Genomic DNA, 14,434 nt, shown 5'->3' on the forward strand with positions numbered 1-14,434 from the left:
AGAGACCTGAGAACTAGAAAGGCGAGGCTTCACCACCCATTTATCCCTCTGCCTTTCAACCAGCACCACATGTGATTATCGGCCAGGCTGGCACAATTAACTAACTCAGGTCTTAAAAGTTTTTTAAAAAGAATCATCATGATAAGGAACTGGTTAACCATATTGTCGATATTGTGGATGATAATTTAGTAAACCCTTTTAGAAAACAGTTATGGAAATGCCAACACCTGACCACATTCAACAGATTTGTTTTTTAAGAGAAAGCCAGTCAGTTCCTTGTTAAAAAGGCAAAAAAGGGAAAAAACTCCTGAAAAGCAGCTACCAGTAGATCTTACAGGAGGGGATTCTCCTTCCAAACAGTGACTCTCCATCCCTCCTCTCCACATCCGTGTCCACAGATCCAGATCCTCATCAATCTCAAGGTATGGGCCATACTAGAGTTGTTAAAAACTTTTAATGTTGTGTGTCTTATATAAATGATATTATTTACTTCTGGACTTATTTACTTTAAATTGCTGTGTAATGTTTTGTACAAAGGGGCAAGGTTAGGGTAAAAACTTGGTGGTTGAGAATAGATAAATCCATTTTCAGTTATTTCTTACAGGAATAATTGATTCAGAACTCGGCTGCATTTCATCTTGACGTTCCTTCTGGAACATATTAGCGCCAAGGCCCACGGTTCTACTGTATTTATAAAATTCAGGGTGTCTTGTTACTTCAACCTCCAGAGAAAGTCCCTTGGCTTCTACTGCCTCTGACTGCCAGACTCTAACTTCATCTTATTCGGTTAGGCCTGGGGAAACTAAGTTTGAGGTACTTGTTATCATTAATTGCCACCACTGGGCTCCTGACTTGTGGCAATCCTGAGTCATTCACGGTGGAGTGAAATGATGCCTGCTCCTATGCTCTGGCCATTGTGATTGTGTGGTCCCTATCCCGTTGTCAGTCATAAGGTTGTCAATGGCTGAGATTTGCATGTAGCTTGCCAGACCTTTCTTCTTCATCTGCCTTAGGCTGAAAGGTCCACTTACGCTTTTCCACTATAAGGGATCCTCATGTTTTTTTCAATATTGGTGGGAAAGTTTCCAGCTTCATAGCAACAAGCAGGCTACCTTAATCTGAAAATGGACAGGTAGGTGATGGGATCTTATTACATCTATCTGATCCATCAACCTTTGCTGGATGATGTGTGCGATCATGGGAGTATACACGAGGGCTTCAAAAAGTTCATGGACAATTTCTGTTATCTTTTAATTGTTTATGAACTGTTTGAAATCCTCTTGTCTACTATCACTTTAACAATATTAGTTGGAAGCAAGTTATAGATTTCATATATACATGGGGACAGGGAGAACTATACAAAGACTTGAGTGATTCAGGTTAATCTTAGAAGTCTATCGATCATTTTGTTTACAAACTACAGCTTCAATTTTCAGTCAAGATGAAAGAGAAGTGAAATGAAAGATAAGTGAACCTTTTTGCCTGAGGTAAAATGACAAGTTTGAAGGAGAGGAGATAAAAAAACATATAGGAAGATAGGTCCAATATCAAAGTTATCAGTGGAAATTCAAAAGCCAGAACTTTTTTTTCAACAGTTTTATTGACATATATTTTATATATCATTGTGTTAGTCTAGGTACTTTGGAGAAACAAATCCACAGCAACTCATGTATAAGAGAGGGTTTTATGTAAAGAAAATGTGCATCACGAAAACATCCCAACCCAATGCTGCCCAAGCCCACAAGTCCAACATTAACCCATTAAACACCAATCCACAAAGTCCTCCACCTCACAAAACAGAGGCAATGATGCCGACTGCAGGAGGAAAGCTGAGTCAGTGAACCAATAAGCATCTCAGCACTAGCAGGGGTCTCCATACGGCTGCTCCAGCACCCAGGGCTGCATCGGGATAGATCCATGTGGCTTCTCCTTGGGGATGTCTTGTAGGAAGTCAATCTTGCAAGCTGAAGCAGGGAACTGCTAAGGCAGCTGCACCCTGGTGCGACCATCACAAAGCAAGAGACTCGAGAACTAGAAAGGCGAGGCTCGCCACCCATTTATCCCTCCGCCTTTCAATTAGCCCCAGATGTGATTATTGGCCAGATTGGCACAATTAACTAACTCAATCATAAAATTGAATAGTTCAACTGTTCAATCATATCTAGGGGAATTGTACAATCAGCAGCACATATATCTTAAAGCACCCCACCCCCATGGTTAAATCACCTTTATAATGAGTTGTGGAATCAAGATCAGTTCTAGTGCTCCCTCCCCTCCTGCCTTCATTATTTACTCCCCAAATCCCATTTCCCTCCCTATCAACGACCCCCACCCCTGCATTCCCTATAACACCTGTATCAGTTACTATCATTATATATCCACTCCTCCTGTGCTTCAAAGCTGGGAAATCCAACAAAAAACAATGAAAAACAAATCGCACTAACGTGGTAAGGATAAGATCATATTAGTATAAAGACAAAAATACAAATAATGTGTGAGAGGGAGAAGAGCTCAATCAACATTCAAGAAGCTAGAGAAGAAATTTCTATCATGGAACATGTAGGAGATACTTACCCCAGTACAAATTCAGGTTGTATCTATAGGGAGATCAACTGGACAAGTATGGAGTTCGATCCAGTATAATAAAGATTGTGATGGTCTCTGCCTGCTAGTAAGGTTGTTTGAGACTCTTGTAGATTTGCCAGCAGCTCAGTTGGATTAGATGGGTTTTGGGTTCCCACTGTCCTTAACCTTCTACAAATTGTGTGTGCAATTTTTAGCTCTGATACTTTTCTTTTATAGTTTTCCATTTTTTTCAAAGTAAAATACTTAAGTTTTAAGTGTTACCTTGCTCAGGGATGGGGTAGGGAAGGAATTTCCATGTTTTCCTTTTTGGATCTGCTCAGTACCCCTAAGTGACCTTCAAATTGGGAGGTAGTCCTATCCTAGCAATAAGCTCATCGCATTTAGATCTGTCTTACCGCGGACGTTGTAGTATCACTCAAGAACACTGTTGACTGTGCACATTGGATGCAGCCTTGAGTTAAACCCTGCATGGCCTGGGTCATCCACTAGCTGTACCAGGAGATTAAGCTTCAGATGACCAGCTTCATGCTAGTTTTCACCTTTAAAATTGTTTTAAGACACATGTTAGGAAGTCTTTTTAATTCCAAAGGATACATCACATCACTACCATTTCTACTCTTATATTAATGTCCACAGTCAAAGAGAGAAACAACCTATAATAAGCCTTTTATGTCTTATGTCTTTTTTTTATATACATGTTTCTTAGATTTAAAAATCCCCCACAGGGCTAAAAGCATTTGCCTGCAATTATTGTTTCATGCCTGTAAGAGATAACAGCCATCTCAAAATTTGTCATGGTCTCCTATCTGACACCCACGCTAACTTATAGTGTCCTTTGGAGAAGAATGTCATAAATCATTAGTGACCTGATCACATTAGGTTAAATTAAAAAAAAGAATCCAGCAAATTTGAAACACACTTCTGTTATTTGTCAATTCATGATAGAAGGAAAAGAAAGAGATGGTGCCTTCTTCCTCCCATAGACAACGTAGGTTTAGAGAACAGGCAGCATTTGACAGCATAAAATATCCAAAGGTCTAATGACACCATCATACTTGAAGGGAGAGCGATTTCCATGCGTTCATTTTCTGACTTGCTCAGTATCCCCAAGTGATTTTCAAATTGGGAGGCAGGTTCCTAGCAATAAGCTCATCAAATTTCTATCTGTCTTGGACAGGGAATGGGTAGAACTCAAGACCGTCTCTAACTGTGCACAGAAGATGGAGCTTTGAGTTAGGAACCGCATGGCCCGAGTCATCAGCTCGATGTGCCAAGAGTCTAAAGTCCAGATGACCATCCTCCAGGGAGATGTCCTGCCAAGTCGGAAGAACAGATGGACCAACAACTTCTTTGACACGAGATTCTAGACGACCTTGGAGATCATCAGGTAGCATGTATGTTCAGCTTCGTAAGGGTGGGCACACTGGCACAGGATCTTTGTTCACCTCTTCTATTACCTCATCCACTACCAGCTCTTTCTCTTTCCTGGATTGAGACCAAAATTGGCGTGATGCCCCAGCGACTATCCATAGGAGGCTTCTCCTCCTAAGCCCGAGACAAACACAGCTGACAGTGTCGCCATCTCCAGGGAGGCTCTGATACTTTTCTATTCACTGTATTTGAATTTTGTAATTGTCATCTTTGGATCACACAAGCTGGTGTGCTTCTTCTGTGTGGCCTTAGTTGACGCCTTCCTTGAATGATTGCTTGTCTGACTACAAGCCTTTAAAACCCCAGACACTATTCTGATTGATAGCTGGACACCATCTACTTTCTTCACCACACTTTGCTGTAGCACCCTTATCTTCAGTGATCATTTCATGAAGGTGAGCATTTCGCTGGGCCATGATGATGATGTAAGAACTAATTATTCTTAAGTTAGAGTTAGGATTCAGTGTTAGTCCAGAACTTATTCCTGGATTTATGGTTTTGGTTTTTTTAATTTGCTAGAACTTGGGAATTATTATATATGTAGTATCAATCCATAGTTCAGTCATGTCAAATATAATTGTACAATTGCTTCTGTAATCGGCCTTCAAACATACTTTGTTTTTTGAACAAAATTCCTTCCTGCGATTCTTGTGGACATCTACTTCTTATCTCCTCTACCCCTGTAAATCATCCCTCCTCCCAAACCCTTGTTATCTCTTCTTTCTCTATAGGTTCAATGTCCCTAGGTTTTATTTACTGAACAAACAGAAACAAAGAACTTTTAAGAGATTTTATGTTCATTGCCATTTAAAATTCAGGAGAAAATTATCTTCTCTAATTCCTTTGATGTCAGCTACAATGTCAAGAGTCCCAATTGGATAGAAAAGTTTTCTGCATCAAGGTTCTACCTATTAGAAATACAATCTTGAGGTTACATTGAATGTAATTAAGACTCCCTGGATACAATGGGTGGTTACAGTTTTCTAACAAATAAAAGGGGGCTTCAGAAGGTTCATGGAAAAATCCCATTATCTTTCAATTACATTTTTCCAAGAACTTTTTGAAGGCCCCTCGAATGTCTTGAGGAGTTGAGGCAATTTCTCTTAGATAGTACAAAACAAGATGATCCTAGCAAGATGAAAACCTTGGGAAGACATAAGATGTTGATGTATGGACCACATGCATTTCTATTTTAGAGGAGGATAATAATTGGAATATGTCTCGGAATTGATATTCAAATCTGTGTTAGCAAAACCTTGTTTGTTTTGTAAAGAGGACGAGCAAGTAAACTTCTTGCTCCTTCAAAACTATCACCGGCATTTACTTCTGAACTTGGGAAAGAAGAACTTAAAAATATATTCACTATGTTTGCAAGTGGTTACCATTCTGTAGCCTTTCCAACCTTTCTTGATACTACTTACATCAGCAAAATTGTGTCTTTCATACAGATGACAGTTTATTAGATTTTGAAAATTGAACTTTTTTGGCGATAAAATCACCTTAGGGCTCAGGTTCAAAAAATGACATGAGTCTGATTCATGGATTGAAGGCTGTAAAATATTAATGCCATTTACAACACTTGCTGAATATGACTTTACACCAAGTCAGCATATGATTATTCCTCTTTGCAAGAGAGCTGAAATCATGCAGGTGGATTTTTTGAAAGTGGGGGTAAAAATCCCATTATCTTTTTATTGAATTTTCCATGATTTTTTGAAGCTCCCTCATATAAGAAGAGCTTAGTCCATCCAAGTTTTAACTTGGTTACCAAGTTGATTGAATACCACAGACAAAGCACAGGGAGGGATTAACGAGGGACAAGCTTAAGAAAGAAAATTGGTTTTGAAAACTAAAAGTTATTTCTTCCAGTCTTATTTGTGTGACTTGTGTGCCTTTGGTGGAGTTGCTTAACTTTAAGAAAAAAAAAAAATTCTATGGTGCTTTCGGTGGAAGTTTAAATAGCGAATTAGGTTCCCACTTAACAATGTCTACACAAGGTGTTCTGTGTCCTTAGATACAGTTTGCACAATGTATCAACTTTCTTATTAGTTCCATTATGATAGTTCCGTTTCTCGTTATTCCGTTTTCCAGCCTCCTTGACTTCCTGTCTTTGAGTTTGATTAAACACAATAGTTAAGTTATGCTCAACAGGTACTCAAAGATTGATGATCAGTACAAATTATTATTGTACGATCAGTACAAAAACTGAGTATCAGTACAAATTGTGTTTTAAAGGAGCACAGTACTCATGGATATTATTATTTTCATAGCCAATGTCTTATTTAACTAAAAATTGACCACATGGGATAGTATTGGCTCAAGGTTTATAGGATATCTCCAGCTGCTAGTTTCAGGGAGTCCTCCAGTGTCCTAGCAGTTTAGTAAGTTCGGACATTTTAGCAATTTGAGCCTATTAATCCTACAGTATGCAGATGACACCACTTTGTTTGCCGAAGGGGAGGAGGAAGTGAAGCACTTGCTGATGAAGATAAAGGGTTGCAGCCTTCAGTATTGGATTACCACTCAATGTAAAGAAGACCAAAATGCTCACAACTGGACCAATAGGTAACATCATGATACATAAAGAAAAGGTTGAAGTTGTCAAGGATGTTTGTCTTGCTTGAATGCATAATCAATACTCATGGGAGCAGCAGTCAAGAGATCAAAAGACATATTGCATTGGGTAAATCTGCTGCACAAGACCCTCTTTAGAGTATTGAAGAGCAAAGCTGTTACTCTGAGGACGAAGGTGCACCTGACCCAAGCCACGATATTCTCCATTGCATCATTTGCATGTGATCGTTGGACATTGCATGAGGAAGACCGTAGAAGAATTGATACATTTAACTTGTGATCCTGGAAAAGAATATTGAATGTACCATGGACTGCTAAGAGGACAAACCAATTTGTCTTGGAAGAAGTAAGGCTAGAGTGCTCCTTGGAGGCAAGGATGGCTAGACTTCCTCTTACATACCCAGGATTTATTATCAGGAGGGACCAGTCCCTGGAGAGGATATCATGTTTGGTAAAGTGGAGGGGCATTGAAAGAGGAAGGCCCTTGACCAGGTGGATTGACATAGTGGCTGCCTCACTGGGCTCAGGCATAAGAACAATTGTGATGATGGTGCAGAACCAGGCATGATTTCGTTCTGTGGTGCATAGGGTTGCTATGGGTTGGATCCGGCCCCATGGCACCTAACAACATCTTAGTCACGCACAAGCTTTCAGGTCACAGATGTGACACATCAAGCTAGGAAGCAGAACATAAACTATACACACAATTGACCAAACTGCTCCACAAGACTGCTAAATAAGTTCATGCAGTGGTTGGTTAAGTCTAAGATGTATCCATGTTTATCCTCTGACGTGCTTTATGACACACAGGCGGTCCTCCTTGTTAGGAATACTTGACTGAAGGACAACTCGCCCTTCAAGCAGGGCTTCGAATCTGTTGTAGCAGGTTCTGTCATGGCTGACAAAGCGAAACAGGAACAGACCAGAATTTTTACAATTTGGGTGACGTGTCATGGAAACGGAAAGTGGGGAACTACAGGTCGAAACCCTAGAATCAGAGACCTAGTAGAGGCTTAGTAAGCCCTTTCAGGGGCCTGATGCACGAGACTGTGTTATTGTCTAGACTCTGCAGAGCCGGGAACATTCAAAGCACTACCACCTCTGAGCCACTTTGACCCTCCTCTGCCGTTAGAAGCTCTGTTTTAAAGGTATCCAAATGTTCCCTCACTTGAAACAAATTCTTCGTTTCAATAGCCTCCTTTGCTGCTCTGATGGATTCAAAGCCATTGAAAAGTTTTTCCTTGCACTACAAAAAGCCTGAACAAAGAATCCTAATGCATCTCTTCACACACAGCGACTGATTCTTAAAGCCCATTAGGAAGGGATCTCATTTGTAACCCAGACAGGCTGTATATGATTATATATGGTTGCATGTACTTAAATGTACAAGACTTCAAAAAGCCCACAGAAAATTTAATTGTGAGATGAAGTGTTTTTTTCCACAGACGTTTGAAGCCCTCCTGTACACACACAAGCACACCTTGGAGACACGGAGGCTGCATTTCCAGCCTACTGCAATAAAGCAAACATCACAACAAATCAAACCCCAGGAACTGCTGGTTACCGAGTGAATATAAATGCTATGTTGATATGACTTTGTAGTCTATTAAGTGTGTAGTGATGTCATGGAAAAAGTTCAAATATTATTAGAACTACCAAAATGTGGCACAGAAACCTGAAGTGCTGGGAAAATGGCAGGCTAAGACTTGCTGGATGTGGGTCTGCCACAAAACTTTTCATTTTGTAAAAACCATCTCATCGGTGAAGCACAATTAAACATAGCATGCTTGTGTCTATACATCTGGATGTGCCCATGTAGATACACACGTACCGTTTTATGCATACACATGAGATGTTGTTCAGGTCATAGTATTTACCTTAAACATCCTCTTTTTGTGTGTATACCTCTTAGTGATGTTATTTACCTTGGCCAAGCTGGGTACGTCCACATTTGATATTAAGTTGCCTGCCATCAGAATGAGTAAGTATCTACCCAGAAAGTGAACCCCTCATCTCAGGCACCTCCATTAAATCTTGTCCTCAGTAAAATAAGGCAGCTTCACAAAAACAAATAGGAATTTTCAAGGGCTTTGAGAGTTATACATTACTATAAGAACCTGAATTAATATTTTACAATGGTTCCTAGCTAGCTACCATCCACGCATTCACTCCATAAGGAATCAGCAAGTTGAAATGGCTCCAACTGTTGAATCACAACATGGGATGTGGTAATAGGTTTTCACCAAAAGAGAGTATTTACCAAATGCAATCTGGGGGCTTCTGAAACTCCATGGGCTTCTGAATTTGCATCTGTTCTCAGTTCAGCCAATCCTTTTAAGTTCCAGGAGGTAACTGTCTCTGGGCAATCACTTCAGCTGACAGTTTTTTTCCTATGGGGGGTGGGGGTGGGGAAGAGCAGGAAATGAAATGGCAAGAAAGGTGAATCAGTGAGGGACATGGTCTCTAGTGGTTACTGCTAATGTCTCACACAGGATGCATTTTAAAATTAGACAGAATAGACATTATTGCATTTGCACTGAAGAAAAAGCTACCCTGAAGCAGCTTTGCCTGTGACGTATTTCAAATGTACAAGATGACAGGCCAGGATAAGCGGCAGAGCTAGTTACTAGAATTTAGACTTTATTACATTATATCACAATCTCCCCCGCTCTCCTTGTCCTTCCTCCATTTGGCTAAATCTTGCTCAAAGAGTCACACACAGTGAGGAGGGAGGGATAATTGTTTACTAGTCCACTCCCTCTTTAAACCTAGTTTTTGTCTCCCTCTCTCTCTCCATCCACTTTAATTTATATATTTGAGAGTTGAGTAAGAGAAAGTGTTTTTGTTAAATGAGATAAAAAAGAATGATACTAAGAAATACTGCTCCTGGAACCAACAGATGTCTAAAAGGATGCTTTTAAGATTGTGTTTCCAAAAGCTCCTCAAGAAACTGAGTCACATTACTGAAGCAAACCTCACTTGGGGAGTAGACTTATTTTCTGAATATGTCAAAATATACGTTAATGGAATGAGGGTGTGGTAGCGTTATAGTACAGCCATTTTTATTTCTGTTACTAGATTTACAGAGTAAGTCATCCTCACAGCGCAGGGCATCAAAATCTATAAAAGCTATACGTAAGATTCTAGAAAAAATTCATATTGCTTTCCCTGCAAGCATTCTTTCTTCCATTTCGACAGTTGCCTTCTATTATACTCTCTCCTCTGTTGCCGTAACAATTTTTTTTTTAAACAGCTAAGTTAATTATGCCATTTTGCTTTGCTGGAAAAATCTCTATTAACATGGTAGTTCCTCCGGGGGAGGTGGGTGGTACGATGAAATACTCTACGTTGGTATTCAATTCCTCTCCTGCCTGCTTGGGGCTGAACTTACCTTTTTCACACATACACAATAGCACAGACCAACACAGTTGACAATACATCATCTTATTGGCCAATAAGTCTTTGCAAACACTGTCCCTTTGCCTGACTATCGTTCCTCCTCTTATGTCCCATATTATTTACATGAAAACCTCTCTCCTGAGTCATCTAAGGCAAGTTTCCTATGATTTCTCTGGATTCAAGAAGCTAACTTCATTCTCCTGTTACAACACATGTAGCATGGCTTTGCATAGCTGACATCTCTACGGAGCGTAATCTCCTTTGGTTCAGGTTCAGCCTTCGAATTAAGCACCGCATCATGTGTTGGGTCCACAGCCCGTGGTACGGTGTTAACCCCCTCATAGATGATTAATGAATTCCTGTGAAAGTAGGCAAGGCTCCTGATGCTTTATTCTTTGCATTGCAACACTTTCTTGGATTGATTTCTTTTTTAATCCTGAGTTTTGTAAATATTTAAAAAGCCTTGACTTCATATTCTAGGCAAAATGCAATAAACCACAGCAGGCCAATGCTCACACTGAAGCAATGTAAAAAACTTGGATAAAAAACCATAATCACCCTGTTAAAGGCTTCACAGGTATGCAAGCATGAAGGGCTAGATGAATGAAAATGAAAGAGAAGAGGCTTGTGTACAGGTGGGCTCTATTCCTCAGCTGGTTTTCCTTGTAGGGTGGAGAGGGCATATACCAATTCTGAATTTGAGCAGAAGATAAAGTTTTTCTTATGTGCAGAGCCTCTACGTGGAAAAGAGAATCCAGAAAAGCCTTCTGCTCTGTGTGCACCTGGAGCAGCAAACTGAGATCATGAGAGCCCATAGACAGACATATGCAATCCACAGTCAGAGTGTAAGTTCACACGGGACATTTACCGACACTAACCAGCTGATGGACTGAAGGGAATGCCCTACATTTCAAAGGATTGGAACAGAGTATATTGGGTGGCATACAGGAATTAAGTTACAAATCTTAATAATAGAAAAAGGGTGTGGTAGTTACATACCATATATACTCAAGGATAAGCCACCCTGAATATCGGTTGAGGCACCTAATTTTACCACAAAAACTGCATTAAAAATCTGCCGAAAAACTCGGCATATACATGAGTATATACAATAATCTGTTGTCAATCTGAGATTTAAGAATAAAGGGGTGGAGTTTAGCCTGTCAATCAGGTCGCAGCTTGGATGACCTCATTTGGAGGTGCTAAGGAGATAAATAGAAAGCTGGAGGCGGGACAAACACTCCCTGAGAGAAATTCCTGTAGAGAAAATGCATGGAGCTTTGCTAGAGCCCTGGAGCTGGAGGAGCCACGTGGAGACCCACGCCAGCACTGAGATGTTTCCACTGCCACTGGATCCACAAGACTTTCCATCCACTGGCCTGTGATTTCCTGCATTCAGTGTCATTGCATGTGTTTCGTGAGTCTGAAGAGGACGTTATAGATTGGTATCGGACACATGGGCTCATATCGCACTATGGACTTGCTCTGGACTGGACTAGGCGTTTTCTCAATATTCAATTACTTAAAGCTCTTCAATATTCAATTTTATAAAGCTCTTTCTTATACACATATGAGTGTTTTTATGAATTTGTTTCTCTAGTCTACCCAGACTAACACAAAGGGTAACACCTCAATTATGTGGAAATGAAACTGCATGTTTCTGAACAATATTCATACGTAAGTGATTAAGAAATCAAAATGGTAATTAGGAGAAAGCAGTTGGATGGAATCATAATGAAAATGCAACATGTTGAAACTTGTGTGGGATGCAACCAAAGCATGATGACAGCTGTACTCAGTGGGATGGGGATGCTTGTAAATGCATGTATTACGGGAGAGGAACTGAAAAATTAAAAAATAATGAAGTAACAGTAGGTCAATCCTATGAGAAAACAAGAAAAAATACAGAGAAGAAACCAATGTGGTAAAAGTAGAAAAAATAAACCGAAAGGTATTTTTGACAAGGTAAATTAAGGCCATAAGTCCAAAGCTAGTATGTTTAAGAGAAAATTAATGATCATTACCAGAAGAAAAACTGTATCACTGAATATCTTACAAATACCAAAAATAAAGTAATATGCTATTATGAACTAGCTTATAGCAATATATTGAAAATTCAGATAAACTAGGAGAGGGTCCTCAAAATATGACCATCAACTTTGCTATCAGAAAGATTATAGTGCTTGAGTTATCATATCTATATTAAGTAATTTGAATCCATTATTAAACACCTGAATGTACAAATGCGCTTTGCACAATTGATGTGTGTATGGATTGTGATAAGAGTTGTATGAGCCCCTAATAAAATGATTTGAAAATTAAAAAAAAAAGAAAAGAAAATCATCACCAGAACATTCTTTCAAATATTTCAAATCCAGATAGTACCCCATTTCTGCAACCTCTTCCAGGTAATAGAACCAGAGGAAACAGGTCCTAGTGCTTTATTTTGGGGGTGCATACATAAAGAGAGCAGAACCCCAAACCTGACCCGGACATCGAAAGAAAGGACACCAAGAAGCCAATCTCTCCCCAAAATGCAGAGATAAAACTCCTTTCCACAATGCCATGTATTAAACTGGTATCTAAGGAGGAAAAGCATGCAAAAAGAATGCTTCATCCCAGCCGTGAAAGGCTGATTAACATGCAGTTCACCTACCAACAGAAAATGATATACCATGATCTCCATAATACAGAGCACACATTTGATTTGAGGCCCATTCTTATTAAAACTCTTAGCAAACTACTTATAGAAGGGACCGCCCTTAAGGTGATGCAGAATAGTTATAAAACATGTACAGAGAACATTATGTCAATGAAATAACACCGAAAATTTTTGTCTTTATCATTAGGGGAAAATTATGCCTACTCATAATATTTTACTGGATATTGTGCTGGAGATTCTAGTCAATGTAATAAAGTGGAAATAAGAAATAAAAGTCTCATGGATTTTATTTTATTTTTAATAAATCATTTTATTGGGGGCTCTTAGAGGTCCTATAACAATCCATACAGTAATTGTATCAAGCACAATTGTACACATGTTGCCATCATCATTTCCAAAACATTTTCTTTCTACTTGAACCCTTGATAATTTATAAATTATTATATTTTCTTTTTTAATCATTTTATTGGGGGCTCATGCAACTCTTATCACAATCTATACATACACACATCAATTGTGTAAAGCACATTTGTACATTTGTTGCTCTCATCATTCTCAAAATATTTGCTCTCCTCTTAAGCCCTTGGCATTAGCTCCTCAATTTTCCCCTCCCTCCCCGCTCCCCCGTCCCTCATGAACACTTGATAATTTATACATCATTATTTTGTCATATCTTACACTGTTCGACATCCCCCTTCACCCACTTTTTTGTTGTCCGTCCCCCAGGGAGGAGGTTATATGTAGATCCTTGTAATCATTTTCCCCCTCCCTCCCCGCTCCTCCCTCCCTCATGAACCCTTGATAATTTATAAATTATTATTTTGTCATATCTTACACTGTTCGACATTTCCCTTCACCCACTGATAATTATTTTTAAATACACTTTCAGAAATGAACCACCTTTGGACAGAAAGACAGTGGACACATTGTGCTTCATAGAAAATTACTACTGGATTGGTTGGTTTTTTGTTTTGGTTTGGTTTGGGGGGATTTTTTTATGCTTGGAAGGCCCTTATTCTAAATTTTAAAGGCAAATATGCAGCTTTCTGGATACCCTTTTTTATTAAGCTATTACTCTACTTTTGTACTTTTTATTTAAAAATTAAATATTCTAAGCATTGAGTGGACATTGATTTATATTCCTTAAAATATCTTTGATATTCTTCCGTTCATTCTTATATTTTAATGTTACTAAGCATAAGAGAATGTTTACAACATGTGTGCACCCTAAAAAGAATAACAGTTATTGTGAATGGAATTGTATCTTCAAATGTCATGTTGAATTCCTAACCACTATATTTACAAATATGACTCTGGGAATAATTTTCTTTTGCTGTATTAATGACGTCATTCCAGAGGATGGTCCTAACCTAATCACCTCCGAGTTGTAGAAGAACAGAATAGACACAGACACAGGGCAAGATGCCATCAGAAGAAGGGCTGACACAGAAGATAGGCTCCTGGGGACACTAAGGACTGCCACAGCTGAATAGACTAAGAAGGACCTCCTGTAGTTGTGCCTGCAATTCCAACTTCCAGTCTCTTGAGCTGTAAGATAAGAGATTTGTTCTTTAAAGCCGCTCATTTGTGTTTCACTGTTGTTGTTAAGGCAGCATTAGGTAATTAAGACAACCGTACAGCAAACAACCATGTATCTACCATTCAGTTTCAGAAATGGAACATGAGTTTTACCAGTACATTAGTTCCTCTATGTGTGCTATCTCCAGTGCAGTCCAGCTCCTTCCAACTCCCTGAGCAACCATGATAATTGTTGTTGTTGTT

The 14,434-nt window shown here is 39.2% G+C and overlaps 1 pseudogene; it reads right to left on the reverse strand.

Annotated features, from left to right (window-relative positions):
• Positions 1–3,683: 3,683 nt before the first annotated feature.
• LOC123521550 overlaps positions 3,684–14,434 on the reverse strand; it is a 36,110-nt pseudogene continuing 25,359 nt past the window's right edge.

Source organism: Echinops telfairi, unplaced genomic scaffold (genome assembly GCF_000313985.2).
Source record: "Echinops telfairi isolate 266 unplaced genomic scaffold, ASM31398v2 ScPeMD7_23;HRSCAF=83, whole genome shotgun sequence".
Lineage (NCBI taxonomy): Eukaryota > Metazoa > Chordata > Mammalia > Afrosoricida > Tenrecidae > Echinops > Echinops telfairi.